The 13292-nt window shown below is 41.0% G+C and overlaps 1 protein-coding gene across 1 annotated transcript in view; it reads right to left on the bottom strand.

The window, feature by feature from the left end:
- OCA2 (OCA2 melanosomal transmembrane protein) overlaps nucleotides 1-9467 on the bottom strand; it is a 205040-nt gene extending 195573 nt beyond the window's left edge. Inside the window, exon 1 of the mRNA XM_074930224.1 lies at nucleotides 9357-9467. The gene's annotated coding sequence lies outside the window, so the exon portion shown is untranslated. The remainder of the gene's footprint in view (nucleotides 1-9356) is intronic.
- Between the last annotated feature and the right edge of the window lie 3825 nt (nucleotides 9468-13292).

Genomic DNA, 13292 nt, shown 5'->3' with positions numbered 1-13292 from the left:
ACATTCTCAGAACACTTTGAAGAGCTTCTATGGGTGAGTGTTGAGGTCTGGAGGTAGAGGCAGGCAAGAAATGCTTGGCCCTGCAAGCCCTGCAAGGGTCTTGGGTCACCCCAGCTGCTGCAAGCAAAGGCAGCACAGGGTGACAACAGCCCAGGCAGGAAATGCTGTTAGGAAATAATATTCTGAAATCTTACATGTCTTTCAAAGTCTCTTGAAAGAGAGTATTTATTTTAATTAATAAATAAAAATTTAAAATAATTTTAAAATTTATTTATTTTAATAAAATTTTTAATAAAAATAAATTAAATAAAAATAATTTTTTCTTTATTTTAATTAATAAATTTTAATTAAAAAATAAACTGTTTTTATTTTAATAAATAAAGGTCTTTATTGATTATTACAGATTGGTGGTGATGTTATTTTTCCTTTGGGTTCTTTATCCTTCAGACATGTCAGACTAGGTATACAGCAGTGCTGTTCTTTGGTGAATATAAAGGTCTTTATATCTTCCTTTTTTAGTAATGAGCAAGACAGTAGGAAAGGGTTGATTAGTTGACACTATATTTTGAAATCATTAAAATAAGACTGGTTAGTTTCAGCTCTGTTTCAGAAAAAATAAAAAAGAAAATTCAGGGTGCCAAGTGGAAAAGGAATACCTATATCAGGGGTTGTTTTTTTATTAGTTTTATGACCATACTCTACCAATAAATGTAACAAGTTCTTAACAAATTATTCTACAGACTTTCAAGCTGAACACAAAGCTTCCTAAAACAAAGTGCAGGAAAAAAATATGTTATTGCTCCCCGAATGACATGTCTAGATGATTGTTATTCCCACAGTGTCTATCGTTCTTATGTCTAACTTGATAAACTGCAGGTGCTTGAGATTGCTGCAGCAGCTAGAATACTGATACGCAATAAGCGTTCATGTCACATTTCTCCTGTCCGCTGTTAGCCTAAATTTATATCATAGAAAAGATGATGATAAGGAGTCGCTTTGCACAAAGGAATTAGAGCCTCTGTATGTCTTGCCAGCTGTACCATGGAAAAAAGATAATACCAGCAGGTGCAGAAGAGCAGAGTTCACAATAACGCCGGTTTCTCCTTTATTCCAAACATGCAGCAAAGCAGAATGAAATACATCTTTTTCCTACAGGACCCAAGTGCAAATGGAGGTGGCAGTGAGATAGACTTGCAGTTTTAAACAGATCTCTTTGTCCTAATATTATCAGACTGGAGTTTTGGTTTCTGAAATGTCCTTTGGTGCAGCAACTATTTCAACTGTCAAATAAAGCAGCATACTACTTGATTATACAGTTCATAATGAATGTAAATTTTTCATAGCCTGCTAACGTGGCAGGAGTTTTTACTCCACTGCAGGTAAAAACAACCACTACATGATTTGTTGACACTGGCCATAATACAACCAAGATAATTAGACCAGAGAGAGGACATTAAGGGAGGTAGTCAAGTATTTTGTATAGATCCATTTCCATATTCAATGCTCAAAAAAGTTGGGAGTTTTTACTTTTAAAAAATTATTTTTATTTATTTAAAATAATATTTCCTTCCTGTACTAAATAGTTTCATGGCTACATTCAGAAATCAATCATCACCCCAGAACAAAACTATGAACTGTTTCACAAAGCAATTAATGCAAAAACAATATCCTTCTGAGACAGTCATGGCAAACAGCAAAGCATTCCAAGAGCCAGACAGTGACCCTGGAAATGAACGTAACTGTACTGATTTCAGGCCTCATTAATACTTATTCTTCTTTCCAGACAGGCAAAGGGATTTGGTTCTGTTCCTATCAAAGTTTTCCTTTGATTTTAGCTGGGACAGGGTCAGACTTGATTGAGCTAATAAGCCTCAGTTTGGATTAGAAATTTCAGTGCTATTCTAATAACCTGCTCTGGTATGAATTAAAAATTGACCAAGCCTACACTGAGTAAGCAAGGGTGAAAATTAAAACAGACATATTTAGAACTTTCTTTTTTGATTTGGCACTGCATTAACACCCTACTGCTCTACACAGCTTTTTACCTGTCTCATGTTGCAAATGAGCCTGCTTTTATGTAAATTCATACTTCTTAGATGCAAGCAATCACGCACTAGAAGAAAACACAGCATCTTCAATGAAAACTGGTGTTTCCATGATGTTGATGCCCCTGGTTCATGTTATAGTCCTGACAAATTCATTAACTTCTCTCTCAGCTTAAAGCATTGTTTGAAAAACAAGAGCCTAAAAGCTCATTCTATGGGATGTAGACTTGTGAAGCTGGCAGCTTTCTGGAGTGTTAAAGCTTATGAAAATCCAAATCCAAGCTAAAATGTATGGAATGTGAGCCTTGTCTCGGGGCTTTATCTAAAATGCACTGAGACTAGTGAGAGTCCTTCCAGTGATTTTACTCAGCTTTGGATTGAGTCCTTCACAGATAGTAAACCAGGCTGGAAATGCTTAGCTTGTGAGAGATATTTGGTTATAAAAAGTGACTCCAAGGGAAAGGCTGAATAATACTATCTCAGGGCCAGAGGGTCAAAAATACACAAAGAAATTTCACCCTTCATGGTGTCAAGTTGGCAGCACAGGCAGAGAAAAGGCGGGAAGCAAAGGACACTAAACCAACTCTGATCCACAGCAGGAAAGGAGGTGTATCAATAGCAATGCTGCGGTTGGTGCATTTCTATTTTCTGGCACTGCTCCCTGGAGACCACAGTGTTTCCTCCTCCCTCACCAAGGGAGAAGGAATACCAAGACACTCTTGTATTGGTGGTAATGTGATTATTTTATTCAGGCATCCCTGGGAAGAAGATATTGCAAGCATAGCACAGAAACAGAGCTTTCCTACCATAATAAAAAGGAAGAGCAAGAAAATCTCCAAAGTGATCAAGCAATTCAAATGTTCCAGCAACCAGGGATTGCTTTAAGCATTTAAGAGGAGGGGGTGAAGCCAAAGCCTAGGAGCTGCCACAGAACTGGACCACAGATGGGATTTCTGTTCCCTGCTTTACTATGCGTTGAAGCTTGTTTCGGGGCTAAGGTGGGCCTTGTCTGCTAAATAACATTTGTCCAGTAGTTTTCAGTCATCAAAGCTGTAAATTATTTTTATATTTTGAGGAAGTACATTATAGTAGTAACAGCCTCTGCTCATCAAAATGTTTGACCTATGTGTGAGAGTACACCTGACTGTGTTTCCCTGAAAGGGGGAAAAAGGTTGGCCTCTCTGTTCAGATTATTTTAAGCAAACTGCCCCCAGTGAGTGAGTGATGGTGTTTGTTGGCACTCACTGAAGACAGTGCATTCCTGGGCAAAAAGTTCACCGCACAGAAGAGTCATTACCGAGCCCTTCTGTGAATCTTTCCAAGTCTCCAGAAGATCTGCAGCAAGAATGCATTTCTGAAGCAGCTGCTTAAAGATCTGAGGAAAACTTGGCTGGAAGAATAGCCACATGATCCTCCAGTCCCTTAAGTATTTTTGGCTTTCAGACATTAAGTCCAACGTGACATGACAGCCTTACACAATCAAAAACTCACTGTTGACCGACAGAGCAATGCAACATCGTGACAGTTAAACAGAGGGGGGAGGGAGATGTGCACCCACCTTTCCCTTTCTTTCTTTATTCTCATTCAAAGTTTTTTAGCCTCTAACAGCTCAGATGGAAGGGAAAACGTCCTGCAGTGACTCTGGCTGTCATGCAGGGCAGCATGCTGGCTGAGAGTGAGTTGCCCTGAGCATGCGTGAGCACCATGATCGCCTTGTGTCAGGGCAGACCCACAAGCACAGACACGTCTGAGCTTTTGAAAAGTTCAAATGAGTTTATGCCATCTCTAGCTCTAGCCCTCCATCATCATACTATCACTTTAAAAATCCCTATTGAAAAATAGACCCTGAAAAATATAATTTGCAGGTCATAGGGTTGGAAGAAACTGTCATCTTGTTGTGTGACAGTTGTCTCCATTCTGTTCTTGGTCCCTGTCCTTACATTCTGGAGATGACACCCTATTCCCACTGTGGAACACAGGTACAAATAAGGGGAAAGTGTTGGGCCTTTCACTCGCACTGATGACTTGTCTCCCTACCATAAATCTAGAGCAAGATACATTTGCACTTACTCTAAATCCTATTTTCACTGTCAAAGCAGTGTAAATGAATGCTAGAGTTTGTGGGAATAAGGACTATTACCTTTAAAGAGATAACTTAACCTATCTAAACTTCTCAGCAATCTCACTGGAATACAGAATTTTCTTTACCCCAGTATAATTTGGAAATCTCACCCTAGCAGTCATAAAAAATGGGAAGACAATGACTAGATAATTTCATGCATCCCAAAGTCTTTAATTTAATCATGGATCGTACTTCAGGAGACATATTATTTAAAGATATGTATGAATTTCACATCAAACTGCAGACATTTGTTTCTTTTGCTTCATACAAGATAATTGCTAGATTATGGATAATTATTAGATAAAATAGTTTTCATTTGTCAAAGTTCAGAAAAAGTTACATCACAGCAGAAATAGTTCTGAGTTAACAGAACAACAAAAAAAGTCTAAATTATTAACTTTCTCTGACATCCAAGTAGTCTGTATTTTAAAACTAAATATCAGTTATTTGAAAGTAAATCAAGTCTCTCAGATGCTCAGAGTTATAGCTCAACTAATTTATTGCTTAGTAAAGTCCAAAAAGAGTTATGTTTATTCCATTCAACTGTTTTGAAAGTGTTCATGAAATGTATTGCTATCAATGTGTTAAAGATTTTTTCTGATTTATGAGACTTTAAGCAGTCTGTGGGTAGAGGGAGAATAATGTGTTTGCAAAAAAAAAAAATTGTCTCTCCTTTAATTAATGCCAAAATGTCGGACCCTCTCTGTTGATTTCTGGAGCAGAGAGTAAGTGGCTAAACAAAATCAGTTCACATGAAGAGGGGAAAAGGTGTCATTAATCTCTGAATGACTGATAAACATACGTAAAGCATTTGTAAAAGAATGCATAACTTTGTTCCTTTCAAAATATAAAGGAAAACAGTAAGCTGCTTAGCCCAGGTATTGCTGGAACTGATGCAAGAAGTTTCTCTCTGAGAATACAGGAACCTTTAGCTTAATGGACAGCATTGCCATTTGAATTTTTTATGATTATAAATTGTTTTTAAGGCAGTCATCAGGGCCTGTTTCAAGCAAGCATCTCTGCAAACAGATCTATGCAAATAATAGGTCTAGGAACAAGGAATGCAATCTATTTACAGAAAATGAAACTACATAGCTAGGAGCCATGACCCTGCAAAATGCTCCAGCATTTAACAGACAAAGCAAGCCTACAATCTCCTGCACCATGTATCAAAAAGGACAAATGTAATCCTTGAAGGTGTAAATCCAAATAGTGAATAAGAATTGGGATTGTTGTTTTCTGTCCATGTAAGAATTTGTTATCCACCAAGTGCTAGGTACTGTGCTGGGGCTTCCCTTTTGGAAAGGAATTTGGAAGAAGGAAGGAAGTGCAGAAAAAAACTATGAAAATAATTCAAGAGCTGGAGAAATGCACTACCATGAGAGAGACCGAAGGTGTTCAATCTGTCCGTTTTTTTAAAAAAAAAAAAGATGGAGCATTGACTCAGTTACTAGGCCACCTTCACAGAGATAAAATATCTGGTACTAAAAGTCTCTTGTACTTACTGGACAAGGCATGACACAAACTGATGGCTTCAAGCTGAAGCCAGATAAATTCAAACAGGAAATACAGCACAATTTTATGACCTTTTTTTTTTAAGTCGTCACATTGATTAACTACTGAAACAAACTACTGAGGACAGCAGCCTGGCAATGTCTTCTCGACTAGAGTTATCACTGGAACATCTGCTTAGACAAGGCATGCCGCTCAGTCCAACACTTGGAAAACTGACTGAAATGTGCAAATGTGCAATAAAAATGTGAGAGTTGGAGTCGAGAGTCCCCCTTGAGCCCCAAACGCTATGAAAGTCTGGCTGTACAGATTTTCTTTCAGTTCATGATCTCAAAATCATTTGGGGTTAATTTGCCAGCTCAGGCAAAAAATGTCAGTATCAACTGGAATTTGCTTTTTAGACCTTGGCTTTGCAGACCTTTGATAACAACCAGGGAAAACAGAAATGTTTATCACAGTAGAAAAAGTTGATTCGGAAATCCTTTACAATGATCTGTTCCTTTTGGACCTATAAAACCTTTAGGAGGCTTAGGCAAAAAAAGCATCTAGTTACTGAGATTTTTTTTGTACATTTTCATGCTTAAAAAGCAATGCTTCTGCCAGCAATTTTCACTGAACACTGTTATTTATAGAGCCACTTCAGCAATGAAATAGGAAGCTGTAATCGCACTCTACATGCTTTGGCAGCCCTTGACATGGGCAGGATGTCTGAGAGGTGCTGTATTCAGACTACCTTTTTTTCCTTGCTTAATAATAATAAAAAAGATAATAAAAATCAGTCTTCAGAGCTTCCGTATAAAAGGGGAGAACTCATTAGCTGAGAGACACACAAAATGCAAAGAGCTCATTATGCTTTTGCAATGAAGATACCAAGTTTAGCCAGACCTAGTATTTTAATTGGCTTTTCCAGCAGTATGAGCAGAAAACTCTCAAAATGAACCCTCCAGGGGAGGAGGAGAGACTCTGCTCTTTCCCTTTGAGCCCCTGTCACCAAATGGGCTGTCGCCAGGATTTTGCTCCTTGTGACTCCAGCCCCAGTGGAGCAGATCCCTCACCCACCCTTCAGAGGAGGATGCTGCCGACAATGAGTGCTGAGGTGCCTTCCCAGCCCCAAGCTGCTGAACCTGCAGAAATGCCTTCCAATAGGCCATGCCAGAGAGGGGCTTAATTATGCGTTCCTCTCATCAGCCCAGCTCTTGTTCCAAACCTGAAATACCTCTTCCCCTGCCTCTTCTCCTTGGGAAGCTGTGAAAGGGAGCCCTGCACCCCAGGGGAGCTCAGCGGGGCCAGTGGGACACAGGCACTAGCCTTGGCCAGTTGCGCTGCCGCGAAGGCAGCCTTGCTTCTCCAAGCAGGCTCCTGCCCCTCAGCACCCACCCATCTACACGTCTGTCCAACAGCCTTGCAGAGCACGTCACTGACTCCTGCTGTTGTTTAAATTCACTGCATGGCATAATAAGGGATTCTGGAAAATGAACATAGACTAGATTTGCTTCCTTTTAGCACTCAGAATACAGGTAAGAAGCTCAGAGCAGGCTGCTTTCTCACGTAACTATGTGACACGCACTGTAGAATAATTCATGTTGGAAGGGACCTGTGGAGATCTTCTAGTCCAAACCCTCCCCAAAGCAAGACTAACACCAAACTGAATCCATGTTACTCCAGGTCTTGTCCAGCCTGGTTTTGAATATTTCCCAGGCTGGAGATTACTCAGCCTCTGTCTGCCTGTTGCAGTACCAACCCACTCTCAGTGTACAAAGAAATTCCTTACAGTTAAGCAGAATTTTTCTTATTGTAGCTTGTGTCTGTCACCTCTTGCCTTTTACTGTGCACCTCTGAGAAGAGCCTAGCTCCGTCTCTTCTATAACTGCCTTTGTTGAAGACAACAGTAAAATCTCCTCTTTTCCAGGCTCTCTCAAGAGACAGGCAGAGAGATCATAAATTCAAAAGTCTGCACATCATACATTTTGTATTGCTGATACCTTTGTGTGAAGTGTCGACTGGCACATGTAGCCTGAGGAAGCAAGGGCAGGAGTTTAAAATGGAGCCCTACCAGCCAGAACATGTCACCTCTGGTCAGTGACACAAACATCTTCGGTATCCCCGAGAAAACTTTTTTAAAACCCTGTCTCAGATCTCCTACATCTAAACATTTCATCAATAAACTTCATCTTATCCAACATTTTAAATTTTTGGTCATCTGAGATTAAAATGGTCTTAAGACACAGCAGTATTGCAAGTCTATCAGCAACAACATTATCTGCAGTCATCCAGACAAAGAATAAAATATTCTGTTGTAAATAAAAAAAGAATACCAACTACAGTTACTCCTGTTTGCACCAAGCACGTAAGGCAAAGAGACTGGACTGCCAGTCCAGCAGCAGCCCCGTTCCTGCCTGCTCTAAGCCCAAGGGACTTTGTGCAAAGTAAATGGCTTCATGCTGTCAAATGGTTTTGTAGGACTCAGATCTTTTTCTTGAAGCTGATCAAAATGGCTTACAGGAAAATGGCTTACTGGAGGCAATATCAGACTGTTATCCATGAGAACTGAAGCATTTCCAGAAAACTCTGCTTAAATCACACAAAAGAATTGGAGCACAAAATCACCACCATCACAACAACAACCAGGTAATGGCTGCCTCCTGACCAGCTAGCACCTGAAGCTGTCAAAGGAGAAAACAAGAGCTGTGGGATGACAGTCTTCAGATGTGAGCATACAGGCATGTCGTCACTGCAAACCTGGGAGTGAGGTCACGGTGCACTGGCGCTGCCCCCAGCAGTGCCTCTCTGATCATCCTCACCCAGACCTCTGTGTCAGACCTGAGACAGGTAACCACAAGGGCACCTACTGCAAAACACCAGGCATGTTCAGTGTCACAGAGCAGCTCTTCCTCCGATAACTTCTTGGCTATTCATATCCTAAAGATGCTTTAGAAAAATGCTTTGGATGAAGCATTGGTTCCCTTGAATTGAGAAGAAATTTGTCCCTATTGACGTCAATGGCAAATATTTCCTACTTTGTACCTCTGAAAAAACCTAAAAATATACACTTCTGAAATGAAAATGAAGCTGTCTGTGGCTTCATAGTTTCAGCCAGGCTACAATGACTTAGCTTCGTTGTGATTATGACATACATGCAAATGAACTGGTTTACTATTATTTAATTTGGAGCATTTAAGTTAGTGAAGCTGAAGTATGTATGTTGTGACAGAGTTGAGACTTAAGCCCACTTAGGGCATAAGCAATAAGAAAGAGATGCAAGATGTGCTACAAGGAACAGTGAGAAGGAATGGGAAACACAGAGACACTGCTGACACCCTCAGTCATAAAATCTCCAGTACATGCAGGAGTTTCATCAGGATCTTGGATATGTCGTCTAGGATGACTTCCTTGCAGAGACACCCAAATACACTGGATTCTACTGCTCAACCAGCCTGTTTATCCAAGACAAGAAAAGGGCCACGTAATGAAATTTGATGCACAGAAAATGTTAGCAGAAAGTGGTATTCTTGGGGCGTTATGACCACACAGCCTTTATAAAGATATACACTCTGAAGTTATAACCTTCATATATTTGGCACATATGAGTGCTAGAGTGTGTGTACACAACACCAAAGGTATCCCATGCCAGCCAAAGACAAGTGACCAAGCAATGAATTGCATAAATTAGTACTTACCTACTGAGAAGTTCCCTGTCTTCTGTCTCCTGATATATCAGGTCCCTGCTCAAACCCAGACCAAAGTTAGGTGTGATTGTATGTAAAGTTACTCTAGTTTTTTAATGGCCATTTACCACTTAGGTTATTGAGAAAGATTTCTGGCCTCTAGCTAAAGCATCCAGTGCCCCTGCAAAGCATAGTTTGCCTAGTGCGGAGTTTCAGATACTTTGTTTTTCCATTAGGAGTTGAAACATTTGAGTGCATCACATACAGCCAGTCTAAAAGGGAAGTAAAAGCAGCTGTCAACATGGCCAAAGAGAGATATTAGAGAACTGACCTAGTAAAGAGAGAAGCACAACATTTGTTCTGGGCTGGAAAAACACCAGGACAAGGCAGGAACAGAAGCACATTACAATATCACATATATCACCCTGCACTGGCTCTATTGCCCCAAATAGTAATAAAAGAAGACAAAAGTACTCCCCAAGCTGTCTGTGGCTACCTCTGTGTTAGTAAGCAGTGTGGCACAACAGGAATGAATCTGTAGGGCAAAGGACTGGTGCTGAGTGCCTAAAGTCCACACTATACACACCTCAGAAAGCTTTAGTGTGAACTAGCCTGTCGACGGATAAAGCCCGGGTATCAAGAATAACACCAATATGGTTTGCCAGCTTGATCCAATTTTATTAAGTACATAGCATCTTATATACTATTAGGGCATGATCACATACAGCTAAACAAGCTGTGATTGGTTCTAAGCTACTGTCCACACAATATAACTCATATTTCATTGGTACAACGCGAGAAGCACACGCAAGAAGCATGAGCCTATGGACCTCCTACTCAATGTTTCAACTTCACTCCATATCTCTAGTTAAGGAATTTGCTAAAACAATAGCTCTCTATGCAGTGGCAAGCCAGAGAAGAACATTGAATAGTGAGTTCTTTACACAGAGGCAGCTAGCAGAGAGTTACTCATGTCGGTATCAAGGACCAGGTGGCCATTATCTTCCAAAAACTTCTCCACACTAGCCTTGGTCTGGTCCTGTGGAGTAAGTACCCATCAGCCATGAGAGCACATCTTTTGGTTTAATTTCAGCCAAAAGTAAAGTTTGTGCACTCTGAGACTGCTCCACCACATAAACCAAAGCACAGCACAGGGAAGTGGTGGGGAGATTCAGTTCAGACATGTACTTCTGATCCACATTAGAATGCACCCTGTAAGACTGGAACCAAAATCTAAGAGTAGTCATATAAAATGTAGGAAAGGAAAATGGGTGCAAAAATTAGCACTCACATCCCAAGGAGAAAAACTACAAAGGCAAACTCGCAACTATAGCCACCACAGGTTAAGAACACTGAAAAACTGTTCAAGGATGGACCGAATCAAGGCATCCTCTCCACCAGGGCAGATCCAGTTAAAACTGTCATGGATGGCATGAAAAAGTTCACTTAGTGAGTTTTGGGAGCTAACAAGGTTGAAGAAAATTCATTATCACCCTCTACTTTTAAAAAACCTCATTAATTTATTGACATCAAATACCATATTGTTCACTGAAATTATTCGGTTTCCTTCTTCAGGAGACAAACATTACAGCATTGTATAATGCTCAGGTGGAAATGAGTGCTTCCTAACAGCCTGACAGTCTCTCTCTATGAAATGCTAATGTATCACGGGTCATTGAGGATAGAGACATGGAGCAACAGGCCTTAAATTCTTAAAGCATGTAAGAGGTTTTGTAAGAGTAATTGTAAGTGGTTAGGTGTGTGTGACTGTTGTATCTAGTTTTTTAGAGAAGCTGCTTCTTTCAATCCAAATTCACATTCACTTGTTTTAAACTCCTTTCATTTCCTGTTTTTCATTTTTACTCAGCTAGGAAAATGGCGAGGAGGCAGGCACAAGCACGATGTGCTAGCTGCTGCCCAAACTTACGTATGCAATGAAAAGCCTGCAGCCTAACAAAACAGTAAGTACACAATGACACAAGAAACTCTCCTTTCATTCCCTTCCTCAGTTAAGTCAGGGATATAGAAGTGTTTGCAAAAACATTTCTTCTGCAAAACACGTAAGTTAGTTTGTAAGACTGTCACTGGGATATGTGATAACGTTAGGATGTGGTCTGTAGAGGAAGAACCACAGCGACGCTGTTGAAATGCAGTAAATCTGTTTGTAGACAGCCAAGACCACGCTTACAGACCAGCCATCCCAGGGTAGCTCAGAGCTACCCTCCCTCACCCTGAGTCCCATGTCCTGCCTTCCCCAGTCTCCAAGGATTTGAAGCTCCTGAACAGGTGATGGTAGCTTTGTTCTCCAGCGCCCTTGTTGGACTTCCATAGCATGGACTTGCTCAGCCATCTTTTGAACCCATGAAAAATGTCAAGTATTCACAGCTTCCTGTTGCAAAGAGCTTCTGGCCCATGATACTTCACTGCAAGCGGTATTTTATTAGAAGATTTTTCCTGAACAACTGCAGACATTCTGATTAAAACCAGACTGAAAGAGGGACCCTAAAGAATCAAGAACACCAAGCTCATTGGGAATACAAGGGAGCTGGATTAAAATCTCTGGTCCAAAGCTAGATTTGCATCTGAATGTCCCATCAGCCCAGCATTTGACCTGACTTTGGGTATTTTTCTGCTAATATCTACCAGTACAAGCTGTGGAGTTATACCAGTTTCTACAAACTGGTCGACTATGCCAGTTTCTGTGTATCTCTTGGGAAAAGAAGACTTGTCAGCCTGTGGTCAGGGCATTCATATCCTGTTGGTAGGATACAGCTTGAAGTTTCTTTTTCCCTGGAAGACCAGAGACCCACTGTGAAGGGCACAGAATCAATAACAGTCCAGGTTGGGAGGTACCTCTGCAGATGGCCTACTCCAGTCTCTGCTCAAACCAGGCCTGTCCTCAGAGCTAGCTAAGGCGGATAATAGACCAAGGTACTATCAGCTGGGGTGCCCAAATCAGCCCAGCATTCGGGCCAGGCACTCTCTGAGTATGTGAATCCAAAGTAAGAAGGGTGGGCTCACAGGAACTGGTAGATTACGGCTCCTGGGAGACACAGATGTGGAGTTTGTGTATCCTAGGGCCAAGTTCAGAACAACCACCAGATTGTCCTTTGGGGAGTCCTCATTTGCCTCTTATTCCTGAAGTCTTTATTTCATCTCAGCACCAACGGTACGTGTTTCTGAAGTATCAGCATTTCTGAGGACCAGACAGAAGGTTTCCAGAAGGGTTTAGGCAGAACTGGATATCTCCCTGTCAGTCCATAAGGTCAGTTTTCAAAGCTAATATAGGTCTTTATTTTATCAAGGCACTTCTGAAAATATATCATCCTCCACTCCATCTCCACAAGCCACCACCTGAAACTACACCATAAGCTGGGCCCCAGCCTGCCCAGAAGGATGTTTGGTTCAGACAAGAGGGTGATACCTGTAGCAAACCATGCCAGGCAAGGGCCAGACCCCAGCACACATGACAGTTAGCAAGAGCACTTGGCTGATGCTCGCCCCTCAGCTGACCGGCCTGACCATTATGTAAAATTCCTCAGATGGCAATAAGGCATTCGTAGTTAGACAAAGACAGTCTGAGGAGCACCTGGATGCAAAACCTGCTGCAGAAGAATGAGGGTATTTATGAATAGAGCCCACACACACACGCACCTTTCCCTGCCCACTACTGGCTATAGTTAAGTGCTTTCTCTTCCGTGTTTTTATGCTTCTTAGTGTAACACACCAGGAATAATAATTTCAATGGAAAATTGTATCTGCAGGGTGAAACACCAGTTTATAAATTAAATTAGCCCCATTCAGTGCCCTACCAAATTTTAAAGTAAATCAAGCCAGGGCATACAAGCACAAGACTGCCAATTTTGAAAAAAATGTATTAGCAGTTACAAAAGCAAGTATAAAACACCAGCACAAAAAGCTAAGGGGCTCTTGATATCAACTGATTGT

The sequence above is a fragment of the Athene noctua genome, chromosome 1 (genome assembly GCF_965140245.1).
Source record: "Athene noctua chromosome 1, bAthNoc1.hap1.1, whole genome shotgun sequence".
Lineage (NCBI taxonomy): Eukaryota > Metazoa > Chordata > Aves > Strigiformes > Strigidae > Athene > Athene noctua.
The sequence above is the reverse complement of the archived record's forward strand: the minus strand, read 5'-3'. Positions and strand labels throughout refer to the sequence as shown.